Raw genomic sequence first — 15272 nt, forward strand, 5'->3', positions numbered from 1 at the left:
CACACACAGTCAGAGCCAATGAATACTGCTGAGATCTCACTCCACACCAGCCATGCTGGGACACCCCCAAGGTTTAGTGGTGAAGAAGAACATGGAGCTTAGACTAGCATAGGGTCTGCAAACTCCAGCCCTCAGGCCCAGTCTGGCCCACCGCATGTTCTGGTAAACAAGGTTTTATTGAAATACTGCCTTGCTCATTCATTTGAATAGTGTTTATGGCTGTTTTCTCCCAGTGGCAGAACTGGGTCATGGCAACAGGGACTGTCCATAGCCCCCAAAACGTAACATACTAAGAACCTGGCTCTTTACAGAAAGGCTTGTCAGGCGGGATCATATATGTGACTTGGGGTTCATTTGCCTCCTAAGAATGGAGCTGCCATTCCTCCTTCCATCCCTGACCTCGAAGAGCTCTTGCTCCAGGCACACGGAAGCACATGGACAGGCACTGGTGTGTGGCAAGGGTGGTCTCAAATTTTGTGAGGGGGGATTTAAAGTTTACATAATTTGGGGGACCCTGTTTAAGTAAAAGATTTCAAAACAATACAAATTTAGGTGCCCATGTGAATATTTATTTGAAATTAAAAAAGAAGTCGCAATGTTACAATTTTTTTTTAAACTCACAAATACCAGAAACATCACAGAACCTAGAAAAATAATGTGTATTAATTACCTTCTGGATACTTTCTGAAATGGATTTCCTACTTCTTTTTTTCTTTTTGGCTGTATCCTCCTGGATAGGCAATCCATTTTTGACTAGATGTCAATGAGAACTGAAACCAATTATAATACTACATATCTGATGATGAGAAGAGTGTCCCACTTCCACTCCCAAGCCTTATTTCCAGCTCCATACATTACCAGTCTCTTTTCTCTTGTTACCCAGAAATCTCCAGCATAGGAGGCACCAGGGAACACCGCTCTCTCAGCACAACCATGGGTCTCACTGCTTCATGTCATGAACCTGGACATAAGCATGATTTCTAGAAGCCACCACTATGCCAGTATGGTTAATAATAAACTGTCTATGAAAGGGAAGGTCAACCACACGTATATCCCCTCTGGTTCCCAAACTAAAGGTACCCCCAAAATGCTACCTGTCATGTGACCAAGGGGGTTTGTGAAGAAAGAGCTAGTAGTGTTAACAGATTATAGTTGGAATGTACTACTTTTCCTGTTTTTCAACCCATCGACTGATGAACGGATAAACCCTGTGTGGTATGTTCATATAATGGGATATTATTCAGTCATAAAATGAATGAAATGCTGACTCAGGCTACAACATGGATGGACCCTGAAAACTTATGCTAAGTGAAAGGAATCAGACACATAAAAGCCAAATATTGCCAGATTCCCTTTATATGAACTGTCCAGAGTAGGCGGATCTATAGAGTAGATGAGTGGTTGCCTGGGGCTGGGGGCAGGGAGATGGGGGAGTGACAGCTAATAGGTATGGTGTTTCTTTTTGGGGTGATGAAAAAGTTCTGGAAAAAGATAGGGATGATGGTTGTCTAACTCTGTGAATATGCTAAAAAAAAAAAAAAAAAGAAAAGAAAGAAAACAGCCACCCAGAATTGTACACTTTAAGTGGGTATGTCTTATGGTATGTGAATTATATCTCAAGCTATTAAAGAAGAATATTAATTTTGCAAATTTTACAAAACGATATGACTAGGCAAACACGTTGCTAGAATCCCCTCCTAGGGCCTTTAAAAGGCCAGCACACTGTGTGACAAATTCCCTTGTGGTGTATGTAACCTTTGCTATAATAAATCTGTATAACAGACAACCACAAAACCTCAGCAAGTGTTCTATACTTATAGGCATATGTGTATTTGTTTGTGAATGTAAGTGTGTTCAGGCATCAGTGTGTGTGCGTGTGAGGTTGCTGTGTGTGTATACTTTCTCTGAGTGTGTATACATGCCCTGCATGCATAAGCGTGTTTTGGAAGCTTTCCTCCTTGTATGTCTGTGCAAATGTGAGCTTTTGCAGATGGGTGCCAAGCATAGTGGGCTGCAGGTAGTGTCAAGTCAAGGCATGTGACGCCCATCCCCCCAAACTCCAATGCCAACAGGATTCTGGAGTCTCTGTGCCCTTGTCTGTCACTTCCTAAGAAGGACAAGAGCACAGGCTTTGAAATCTGGAAGGCTGGATTCAAATACCACCTCTGCCACTGACTGGTTTGGCAAGCGACTCCTGCCCCAGTTTCCTGATCTGTAAAATGGGAACACCATTTGCCAGTTACCTTGTGGGATCCCCCACAAGGGCTTTGTCACAGGCACAGTGCTATGGTTTTGTTAATTATAAAGATCCTGGGGGAGCGATTTCCCTTCCCACTCCAGGTTCCAAAGGCTTGACCCTTTCCAGACGCAGAAACTGGAGGTGGCTCTGCTTCTCTTAATGTGCTGTCATGGCAACCACTGCTTCCTGCTCCTCTGTCAGCTGCGTGGGCTGGGGCTCTGTCGCCCCCTCACCACCCGCTGCAGGTGGTGAAGGAGCAGGGTCACCGGAAGTCCCTACCTTTTGGAAGCAAGTCAGGGAAGGATGCAGGGGAGGTACTTATCGGTCTTTGGTGCTTCTGCTCTGCTCCTTTCGCTATGCCTCTTCCAACCATAGCTTGGTTTGGTGCCGGAGCAGCGTCTTCAAACTTGAGCACAACTCAGCATCACCAGGGAGAAATGCACCATCAAAGATGCACACTCCCATGCCCCGTCCCAGAGAGTCTGGTTCCATGGGTCTAAGGTGCACCTGCATTTTTCATTTGCTCCCAGGAACTCTAACCAGAGAAAGCCCGCATCCTCAGTGCAGGGCCCCGGGGCAGCCCACCGGCTTACACTGCTGCCCCCGCACCAGAGCCGGCCCCGCCTCCATTCCTTCACTGATGCGTCAGTTCGCTTCTCCACTCATCAGTTTCTTCACTCACTCATTCAATAATTCACACCTCCACTCACACTTAAATAACCATTCTCTCATTTATTTACCGATTTATTTAAACCAACATTTATTAATGCCTTCAGCTCTGGGAGATGGAGAGAGAATTACAGACGCAGTCCCTGCAGCCCGGCAGGAGGTCCTAGGCCAGTGTTTTTCAGACTGTAGCGAAATGAATTTAATGGGTTGACTGGCACGTTTTTATAAAATGAAATAGAATAGACCGTAATTGAAAATATTAGCGTGCATAGCAGGTAGCAAGGGAAAATAATGTTTGAGAAACTCTTGCATCCAGGGTGCGTGTGATTGTGGGTATGGGATTTTGATGTGAAATGTATTTTCTGGGGGAGGGTAGATGTTGTGGAAAAAATGTTGACACTGCATGGTGGGCACTAGATGGCAGGATGTGGGGACGGGGGGGGGGGGGGGGGGGGGGGGTGAGGGCGGGGGTGAGGGAGGGGCGGTGCCGGCAGGGCTCAATCCCTCTGCTGGGTGACACTGGGGAGGCTTCACACAAAAGATGGTTGAACCATGAGCAGGAGTTTTTTCCCTAATGGAAGAGGGAAGGGATTGCAAGTAGAGGGAACAGCAGGAGCAGGACCAAAGCACAGAGGCAAGGAAAAGCAGAGAGAAGAGCCACAACCCCTGAGAGCCTGGGGCATGAAAAGTGTGGCTGGAAATGGTATGAGATCAGGCTGGAGAGTAAGAGAAGGCTGAATCCCAAAGGGTCTGAATGCCAGGAAAAGCACTTTTTCATTCTTTTTTTTTTTTTTTATGATACCATCTGGGGCCACTAGAGAGAATCAGGGAAGTGATGTGCTCAGAGTGGCCACATAAAGAGACCATGCAGGCAAGACGAGGGCAGGGAGGCCAGCGGGAGAGCGGCTATTACATGGTGAGAGATGGTTGCAGTCGGAGCCGGAAAGCTGTCTCTGATTGGAGTTGAGAGAGAAGGATATGCTTGTGATGTGGTTTAGAGGCAAGATGCATGGGAAGTGATGACCGGACATGGGAGGGGGACCTTTGGAAGAGTCCACAATGATGCCCGGGTTTCTGACGTAAGAAGCTGGGTGGAAGGGGAAGCCATTTACTCAAACAGGGTCCCACCTGATGTCAGCCCAGACTCTCTCCCTGGGAAGTAGAGGTAGTTACTCAGCCCTCCAATGGGAGTTCTATAACTTTATAATATTTTAAAATATTACAATAGTAGAAAATAATAATAGCAATTTTCTATTAAAATTGCTATTAATCGAAATATTAATATTGCTATTATTGCTAATAATAATATTATTATTATTGTTAATCCATTGCTAATCCAACTTCCGCCATGCTGAATATTTTGAGGATGACACTTTCCCTCCCACTCCGTGATGGCTAATTTAATGTGTCAACTTGACTGGGCCATGGGGTACACAGGTGTCTGGCTAAATATTATTTCTGGGTGTGTCTGTGTCTTCTGTTTCCAGAAGACATTTGCATTTGAACTGAGAGAGTAAAGAAGATTTCACTCACCATTGGAGGGGGACATCACCCAATCCGTTAAAGGCTTGAATAGAACAAAAAGGCAGAATAAGAGAGAATTCTCCTCTGCCTGACTGTTGAGCTGGGACGATGTCCTTCTGTCCTCACCCTGGGACCATCAGCTCTTTGGTCGCCAGACATTCAGACTCAGACGAGACCCTCACCGCTAGCTCTCCGGGGTCTCCAGCATGCAGAGAGCAGGCCGTAGGTCTTCTCAGCCTCCATAATGGCATGAGCCAATTCCTGTAATAAATCTCCATGTATATAGACACAGATAGAGAGATATATAAAAGGAAATATAGATAGACAGAGATATCCATATGCCTCCTGTTGGTTCTGTTTCTTCGAAGAATCCTGACTAATAAAGCCCTGGGCATGGGTCCCTGACTAATTTTGACCCCCGAAATGCGAGAGACAGAGATATAGACCATATCTAGTCAGAAGCCTCTAGTTGCTGTTCAGCTTTTCACCATTCTTTTGAAGGACCCTGAAGGCTACTGTCAAAGCATCAGCACCATAGATTGGTGGCACTGAAATCTGCTGGACCGTGAAGAGAACCCCAATCCACTGGGACCAACTCTTTGTTGGACATGTAATACAAGGAAGAAATACACCTCTGTTGCTTCAAGCAGTGGGGACATAAGGTTACAGTTGGCCTAGCACTACAGTTATTATTTGTTCTGACTGGTATTAACCACCCCCCACATCATTTATTGAGCACCAACTATGCACCAGGCTTTTTCCTTATAGAGTAGCTAGAAGGACCCTGGAGCTCCGTAAGAGTCACGGCACTCCACTGTTGAAAACCTTCTTGGCTTCCCATCTCATTCATAGTGGAAGCCCAATTCCTTCCACTATGACAGGGAAAGCCCTTCATTTTCTGGTGCCCTGCCCAGACCCCCTCTCCTCTGACTCCCCTACTTACTCCACTTACTTACTCCACTGGTCCTGCTGGCCTCCTTGCTGTCCCCAACACACCAAACATGCTCTCTGCTCAGGGTCTTTGCCTTGCTATTCCTTCTGGAATGCCTGAAGTGGTATGGCCCTGTGTTCCCTTATGGTTTGCCACCTCACCTCCTTTGCTCAAATGTCACTTTTTCAGCAAACTATTCCTCAGCTCCCCACACGAAGCATTTGACACCCCCTCCCCGATTATACATATCCCACCTGTCTTCTCTGCTTTATTATTGTTTTTCCTTATCACCTTTCCCTGAGTTAATGTTTGCCTTATTTCTCTTCTTTGCTGTCTGTCTCCCCACTGGAATAAGGTGTCCCCTAGAGCAGGGATTTTTGTCAGCTTTGATCCCTGCTGAATCCCAAGGGCAGGGCATAGAGGAGGCAATTCATTCAAATGAATGAATGCACGAACTCTCTGAATCCTCCCAATGACCTATGAAGGATTGTTAGCCCGTCTTCCCAGAAGGAAGCAGAGAACCAGCATCTGCCAGAATTCGGCTTCAGTGACACAAGGCTGACATTCTGACCCTGGGCCTGTCTCTCTCACTCACAGCACCAGGGCAGTACTGTAGGAGCCTTCCATCTTCATCTGAAGCGCCCACCTAGTCTCACTTCAGGCGGATCCCATACCCCCTAGATCCCTCGCCCCAACCCCTTCCGTGCAGCCTGGGTGGACCTTGGCCTGTGAGAGGTCCGCAGCGGGCTTTTCCGCAGGCGGGCGTATCTGGGTCGGGCAGCAGCGCCACCTGCTGGACACCAGCAACCGTCTGCACCTCCTGTTGCCACCTGATGGTGGAGAGGGAAGCACCAGGCTCAGGCTCTAAAACAGAGCCTTGAGGCCCTCAAGGATTGAAGCCCCAAGTAGCTCCTGGGTGGCTCAGTCGGTTAAACGTCCAACTCTGCTCAGTCATGATCTCAGGATTGTGAGGTCAAGCTCTCTGCTTGCGCTCTCTCAAAAAAAAAAAAAATACACACACACACACACACACACACACATATAAATTTTAAAAGATTTGCAGGCCAAGAAGCTCTATCATGTCCTCATTTACTCACAGTGAGGTTAAGACCTTCAGAACTAGGCTCCAACAGATCTGGATTCAATTCCTGGCTGGACCACTTCCTGGTAGGGCAACCCTGAGCACCTCCGCCCTGTGCCTCATCTGTAAAATGGGTATAACCATAGTCCCTACGTCATAGGCATGTGGTGAGGATCAAGCCAGGATGCCCAAATACCACTTCTTCGGAGAGGGCTTCCCAAGTTACATCCACCTGAAAGCTCCCCCATCTCCATCCAAGATGTTCTTCATTCTTTTTTTTTTCCTTCCTTCATTCTTTTACTTTGTCTTATTTTTCTTTTTTTTTTTTAATTTTTTTTTTGACAGAGATCACAAGTAGGCAGAGAGGCAGGCAGAGAGAGAGGGGCAAGCTGGCTCCCTGCTGAGCAGAGAGCCCGATATGGGGCTCGATCCCAGGACCCTGAAATCATGACCTGAGCGGAAGGCAGAGGCTCAACCCACTGAGCCACCCAGGCACCCCTTATTTTTTCTTTATAGCACTGTCAATTGACAAAACAAAAAAATTTTGTAACAGGTTTGGTGTCCTTTATGCAAGGGTAACAATCCATGGATTGGGGGAGGACAGTGCCTCGCAAGCAGTGGAGCACGGTTCTGGGAGGATTTTGGCCAACTGCGAGTTTTATAGAACTTTGGAAGAGGCAATGTGGAAATATGACACAATAGACTATGAAATGGGAGATTTCTTTAGGAGCCTAGCAGGTCCTACTTTCCAGGGAAAGGCGAGCTAGCTAAAGCTGAGTTGGAGGATTGGACGGGCACACGTCAGGCTTTCTTGGCAGTGTGTGTCCTGTAAGCACAGGCCAGGTTAGGGTCACATTTGCTGTGTGGACCCAGCCACTGGGGCAGCCACCATATCGAGGCTCCTGATACACAAACTCATGTCATCAGCTCACGGCAGCTTTGGACACTTTCATATCCCTTGTTTGCTATCTTCCCCACAAAATGCCAGCTCTGTCAGGGTAGGGACTTTGCTCACTGCTGTACCCCAAGAGCCTCTAGCCCTGAGACATATCCTGATAGAATTCCCTCAGAATCAAACAACGTGTTACAAGGATGACTGACATCCTGTGATTATGCATTCCTTTGTTCATTTGCTCTGCTCTTAATTTATTCATTCACGTATATTTCTCTTTTTTACTGCGGCAAAATGCACATGACCTAAAACTCCCCACTTTCACCATTTTGAAGTGTGCGGTTCTGACGCATTACTCCGTTCACACTGTTGTACAGCTATCCCCACCGTCCATCTCCAGAACTTTTTCATCTTCCCAAACGGAAACTCTGTCCCTTTGAAACATGAACTCCCCAATCCCCTCCCCCCAGCCCCTGACAGCCACTATCCTACTTTCTGTCTCTTAGAATATGACTGCTCTAGGAACCTCATATAAATGGAATCATATGGCATTGATCTATCTGCTGTATGTATTTCTCGAGCCCCTGCTACATACATGGGGAGTAGTTCTTACAGGGCTAAAGTGTGTATTGAATGAGATCGGTGCAGGTGAAGCACCTACCACGCATAGGGCCAGTCACAGAGGAGGAGCCCACATAAAATTGGCCTAACCCTACAACCCACCCCCACCCCCATCCCGGCCCTGCGTAGCGAGATGGAACCTGTGCTCCCGCCCGGGTTCCCTCTGTGGCTGCTGTACCCGACGTAGACACCAGGTGGCAGCCTCGGGCCGTGAAGAGAACTTTGCCGCGGGGAGGAGAGTAGCGTACTGCTAGGGGGAAAGGGAGCCTGGGATGCCACCAGCGGCAGGAAGTGATTAAGAAGGTTTCAGGAGGTGGGATACAGGGGCCTACATCCTACAGGGTTTGAATCCTGTGGGTTGGTGTCAAATAAGCATGAGCTCCTGCCCAGCTCAGGCTCTTTTCTGCTCCGAGGCACTGGATGAATGTCTTCACCTCTCTGAGCTTGCCCTTCCAAATCTGTAAAAGTGGACTTCTGATGACCCTCTGCCAGGTTTCGGGGAAGAGTATGGTGGAGTTGCTGGCACGCAGCAAGTAACCTATTTTTTTTTTTTTTTTTGCATTTATTGGTGTTTATCGACGTAGAAAGAGAAAGTTCCCCTCTGGGACGATTACAGAACCAGAAGATGAGGGGAATTTTTATTCCTCCTCATGCCCTTTATTTAACTCCAATTCCTACTTCTCAAGCCCTCACTGCCTGTCAGACCCTAAGCCAGGTGCTTGGCAAACCCTGTGAGGTCAACATGTTCTCCATGCCCACTTCATAGCCTGGAGCCTTGGGGTCCTTCTGCAGGCTTCTCAGCCCCTAATGTTTCCACCAGTCCTTTTGTCTTCCCAGCAGGAGTGCTGGGCCAGGGCTGTCACATTCCCCTTTTGTGGATTCCTCCCCAACCTCAGATGCTAGTTTTTGTTGACCACAAGGGGTCTGATTTGAGAAGCCAGACAGGGGAAGTCACATATTGTATGATTCTATTTCTATGAAATGCCCTTTACAGAAAGTAGGTTAGTGATCGCCAGGGGCTGGGGGAGGGGAGGGTGGTGAGAAGCAGCTTCATGGGGTTTTAGTTTAGGGTGATGAGATATTCTAGAAGCAGCTAGATGTGGTAGTTGTACAACATTGTGAATGTATTAAAAACACCACTGAATTGCTCACTTTAAAATGTGAAATTTTATGTTATATGAATTTTACCTCAATTAATAAAAAAGAAGCCTGGTTTAAGAATATGTTAATACTGTTGCTGTGACCACTGAAAACAAGAGCTAGGGGCAGGCACAGAGCCTTACAAACCTTGATATCCAAGACTGGAGATTGCCACCTCTAATGATAGAGGAAGGACCAGCGTCCAACTGTGCCTGTTGGACTAATGATGGACTAATTGTTCATCTGTCAACTAATTGCTCATCTGTCCAACCATTCACCCACTCATCCACTATTGATTTATTAATCTATCCTTCCATTATTCATTTCCCAATAAATCATTCCTTTTTTTCCATTCCCCTACTTATCTATTCATCTATCCATCTATTCATCCATCCATCCATCCATCCATCCATCCGTCCTTCTATCCATCCATCCAGCAGACCCATTAGCATCTTCTCTGTCCCAGGCACCACCATTTCAGCAATAAGCAACTCTAACTTGCTCCCCATCCTCGAAGTCCTCGAAGTCCAGTGGAGACACACTTTTCAAATACTTACAACAGAGTGTGGTAAATTCTCAATGAGGGAAGCTTAGAAGGTTGTGGAAACCTTTGGCAGCTGACTTTGGGGAGCGCTGGGAAGAGTTTCTTCAAGGAAGTGGTGTAGCAGTCTCAGTGCAGTGGGGAGGGGGAGTGGGCAGGAGGGGAGCTTCTCAAAGAGGGAGCTGTATGTTCAAAGGCAGAGGTGAGAGAGCATGGCACCAAGCAATGTTCAGTGTTGTCTGAACTTAGCAGATGAAGTGGGAAGGGCAGAGGCCAGTCAGGATGGAAGGACCAGACCAGAGGGAAAGAGGCTTCAGAGTCATGGTAAAGATATGGAACATGATGCAGAGTGGGGAACCTTGGAGAGTTTTGACAACAAAGTGACAAGATCAGATCAGACCCACCATTAGACAGACCCCTCCGCTGTAGCACGGAGGCTGGATTGGAGGAAGCAGGCCTGGAGGAGGGGTGTGGGGGAAAAAACATGGTGGCAATCTAGATGATGGAGTCTTGGACTGTTAGCATATCTGTGGAAGTGACAGGAACGAGAGGGTCCAGCAAGGAGGGTCTTCTCACTGGTCTCCTCCCATCCCCCGCCTCTGTCCCCACTGCCCTCAGCAGGGCCCCCCCTTCTAGCTCCTTTAGGCTCAGCCTGCTATGCCCCTGCTGGGATCTGGTGCAATGAGGGAGCATTATGTTTCATCATTTTATGTTGGGCTGTCTTTGGGGGTTTGGGGCTCTGCCTTGGCTCCTCTGTGGGCTCTGGGCTGCTGTAAGAGGCAGAGAGTAGAGGAGGGAGGAATCCCTTCTGGGCAGGAGTCCAGGACCCAGAGGGGATAGGCCCTTCTCCTGGTGCCCCTCACATCCCATCTCATCCAGGAACCCTTCCCAGGAACTGTTCTTGCACTGCTTCTTACTCTACGTCAGCCCTGGGAAGGGACAGGGTTCCCATTTTGCAGATGAGGAAATGGAGGCCCAGAGAGGCCCAAGAGACTTGCCCAAAGGCACGCACCTTGAAAGCAGCCCCCAGTGAGGCCTGAATGCAAGTCTGCCGGACTCCTGAGCCCCGATCTTCAACTTTGATAGCCACTCCCCTAATATTCATCATCTTTTTAAAAAATTGCAGCTAAGCACTATTTACATCTATGTTTCCGCATTCACATATCCGCACTGGGAAGCAGAACAAGATGAGGCCCAGAGGGCCTGGGTCTGAACCCTCCCTCTCTCCTTACTAGGGGAGCTGTGTGAACTTGGGCAAGTTACCAACCTCTGTGCCTGTGTTTGCATCCGCCAAGAGACCTCATGAAAATGAACCCACATGGGAATTGGGACGGATCACTGAGTTAACTGGTTTAAATGTAATGCTTTGATAACAGCTAATATTTACTGAGTGTGAGCCACGTGCCAGGCACTGTTCTTACACTGGATCCATTTTTACTAATTTTATTCTCTGTGAGACAGGACTCACTAATTATCCTTACAGCTGGGGAAATTGAGGTCCAGAGAGGTGAATTAAGTTTGCCCTTAGCCACACAGCTCAGGAGTGGCAGAGGTAGGATTCACATTCACACAGGCTGAGCCCCACAGTCTGTGCTCTTCCTGATGCACCCCCAGGGGCAGTAGTTACAGTCAATAGAAGTTACTGCAATGATTGTAGCCATTCCCACCCACTGCCTGGTGGGCCTCCAGCTCGGCTGACAGGCCTCTGGGAAGTTGGCTCAAGAGAAGTCACAACCCCACACTGTCTCCTTCCTCCCCTTCATTATGTTGGAACAGACGCTGAGAAACCAGGCTGGCTGAGCAAGCCAGAGGAGTAAGCAAGCCTGGAGACCCAGAGCCCTTCATGGGCCAAGTCCAAAGCCCTGTTCCAGCATGGCTTGTACCTGCCCGGTCCCCACCTCCACCACCGCCAGTCAGAAAGTAGCCAATAATCCCATCTCTGGGGATGGGCTCTCTCAGGGAGTCCTGGCTTCTGAGATCAGCCACCTTGCCTCACCGTGGTGAGAAGATCCCAGTGCTGCAAAGGGGCTCAGGAGAGAACTGCTGGGACAGGAGGGGGGCTCCCTCCCCACAGAATCCTGCTCCCTCTGGTACCCACCCCTGCCTACTCTGCCTTCCTGGCCAACTGTACTTTCATCAGAAAGGGATTTTGAGGGCCGCCTGGATCCTCACTTTAATTAAAAGGAAATGTCCTCCTGGAGTTGTTGGGCTGATTTTCCTTTTCTTCCTTGGAACATTTGCTCAGCCTCTGAGCCAGAGCCTGGTGTCTGGTTAATTGAAAGTTACAGATGAGCAAGGACATGGCCCTCTTGGGAGGGAAGGAAGAGAGACACAAGCTGGTGCTGGCTTTCCACATTTCCCGTGGGAAGGAGCAGCCATGGCCCAGGCTGGTGGGCAGGAGGCAGGCAGGGGTCTGGGGTACCCCCTTTTCCATCAGAGCAGTCCCTTCCCACCCCAAAGCCACTGCTGATCATAAGCAAACTCCAGATGCTAAAGATATCCAACTTCTAAACAACTCATGTGCTTACTTTCTCCGGAAAAATGACAAAAAAGAGCAAAATAAAGAGCCCCGGTGTGCTCTTGTCCTCCTGGCAGCTTGAGATAATCGCGGCTAACACCTGAGTGTGTGTAGCCTTCTGGAACTTTCTAACACTTTGCATACATGAATGATTTTATTGCCTCCCACCTTTGATCATTATATAAAGATGGATGTTTATTATAAACAGCTTGGGAAAAAGTTTTAAAAGCCCAGAAGTTTCAGCTGTCTACCTATAGTGTCATACTGAGAGACCATGAACAGAGAAATAGGGGATAGAAGGTGTGGGTCTGGGTGTAGGCTCTGGAGCTGGACAGTTCTTGCCTTGGTAAGGAGCTTAATTTCCTATGCCTCACTGGTCCCATCTGTGGGATGGGAATACAATACAACAGTGGTTGTGTTAGGGGCTGATAGGAGGAGGAATGAGGTCATTATGTACCCAGTCCAGCTTGTTCAATAAATTCAGCCATTCTGCTGCACAGGTGTCAACCTTTGGGGATGTTTCCTTCCAAGTAGATGACAATACGGCACAGCACAATGTGAATGATATTATGATATTATATACACATAATTTTGCATCTCATTTATTTTTAATCATAGCTGAATTTTGGACATTTTTTTAAAAAATGACATCTACTTCTCTTTCCTAACATCATCTTCGATGGCTGAGTCATGTTTTGTGGGCTGGGGGTGCCATGGTTTATCCCACTAATGTTACTCTTAAACTTCTAGGTGAATTCCTTTCTTTTCACTGCAATTCTGCCCCCCATTTCTGAGTATCTCCTAAGAGATTTCTGAAGTGGTAGTGCTGTGTCAAAGGGAACAGATACTCTCACTATGTATCCTACTGTTTATTATTGCCAAAATGTATCCAGAAAGATTTAAAAAAATCAGTTTAGGTATCGGTCCAACATACATGAATGTGTTTCTTTTCCTTGATGATACCGCTGTCTATGATTTTTTAAAGTTTTATGGACTTAATGGATGAGGAAGATCGCTCTGGTTGCTTTAACTCCTGGGTGAAAAGAGGAGTATTTTGGAACTTGATGAAAATTTGGTAGTTGGGAAAACAAGTTTCTCATCTCTCTGCATGTTTGGTTCTTTACTTATAAACTGAGGATAATAGTATCTATTTCATAGGTTGTTGTGAAGACTAAGGGAACGAATACATATAAAGCTTTTTAGATCTCTTCTCAATAAATGCCAAATAGCCCTCAGCGTGTACTATTATCTTTGTTGCTGTTGTTGCCAAATTTCACAGGCCTGGTCCAGGGCCTGTATTCTGACAGCGAGAATGCTGTGTGATTTTGTGTAGGTCTCCTGTCCTCTCTGGTCCTCAGTTTCTTAATCTTCCAGGTGGGGCTGAGAAAGCCTGTCTTGCCTGGTCTGGGAAGTCACTGGAAGAACCAAATATGGACTTGCCTCTCAGAGAGCTGGGCATGTACAGGTTTACTGCCTCTCTTCTTGCTTCATGGGTTTCAGATTCCCAAGAGATTCGCTGGCAGTCCAGGAGGTCTTCCTGGAGGAAGGGCACCTAGACCAAGACCTGAAGGAAGAGATGGAGTTAGCCAGTTGAACAAGAGGATGAGGAAGCTCCAGGTAGGGCAAACAGCATGTGCAAAGAGCCTCAGGGGTTGGGGACCTCAGTGACCTCAGTGAGTGGGGGGACAGTGAATGGGGAGAGAAGAGAAGGAGCCTCTTAGATGTGACTTGTGAAGAAAGGCTTCTTGGATACCTCAGCCCATAGGGGTCTACCCATCCCACCCCCATGGAGCTCTCTCTGCTCTGCCTTGCATGTAACATCTTTTCTGTTGAACTTCTGTTTGGCACCACTACTCCACCCTTGCCCTAAGAAAACTAGAATGTAAATTGCGCGGTGGTATAGGGACTTTCTAAGCTTTTTCTGTAGGCCTCTGGGTCCTGGGGGGATAAAGCAGGAATGATGATAGCATCTACTCCTACCACCTACCCCCTATGCTGGTAGTGAGGATTCAATGAACTCTCATGTGTTAGGGGCTCATAACACTGCCGGCCACAGAGTAGGTGTGCAATGAATTGTAGTTATTATTGCTACAAGAATATTGTGTGAAGGGTGGTTAGAGACTTCGAGGGAGGGACTTGGGAAAGGAAGTGGTATATGGGAGTGATCTCTGGGGAATGTGGCTTAACAAATAATAACATTTAGTAGTAGCTCCTTCTTGGGCACACGCTGTGTGTTGAATGCTGACCTTCAGAGAAAGCACCTTGTCTCTTTCTCACAGCTTCTCTACAAGGTGGTCCAAATGAAGCATGGAGACTCAGAGAGGGAGAGACCTATTTTCAAGTCACAAAGCAGTGGGTGGCATAGACAGGATTTGAACCCAGGAGGGTCTGGCACAGTGCTACCCAGAAGAGCTCCAAGAATGAAAGGAGGGACTTTGGGGAAAATATATGGGTGTAGAGGGGGGATCTGAGAGGAAAGATGTTTCTGGCTAGGTCCTAGTAGGGGGCCAGTAGGAAAAAGCATTCACTTGTTCATCCATTCTCTTATTTTTTGGTATTGGTTGGTATATATACAACTACAGGTTACAGAAAATAATAGAGGCTCAAATAGCATAATTAATTATCTTGCATAACTAGAACTCAAGAGGCAGATTTGATTCAATAGCTTAATGATGTCATTAAGCACAAGTGTCCTTCGCTTTTTGTCTTCCTACCTCATGATCACAAGATGGCTGCCACATCTCCAAACATCACACTCCTTGCACCTGTATTCAAAGCAGGAAGGAGAAGAGTGCTCTGTCATCTTTTCCTCAGGAGAAACATCCCTCCCAGAAACTCCTTTTCCCTCCTTCTCCCAGATACTTTCTTACTTCCCACTGAACACAACTGTGTCACAAGCAACCCTGTAGCTAGGAGAGACTGGGAAGTGAGCTTCTGGCAAAGGAGGGTCAGTTTACCATGATTGGTTTACACCAGAGGTCCTCAGCTGTGGTTGCCCTTCAGTGTAATCTGAAGAGCTTTCAGAAAATCCTGATACCTAAATCCCCAGCTAAACCAACCTGAATCTTTGGACTCGAGGCATAGACTGGGTATTTTTAAAATCTCCCTCAGATGAT

The sequence above is a fragment of the Neovison vison genome, chromosome 6 (genome assembly GCF_020171115.1).
Source record: "Neovison vison isolate M4711 chromosome 6, ASM_NN_V1, whole genome shotgun sequence".
In the NCBI taxonomy this organism is placed as follows: Eukaryota; Metazoa; Chordata; class Mammalia; order Carnivora; family Mustelidae; genus Neogale; species Neogale vison.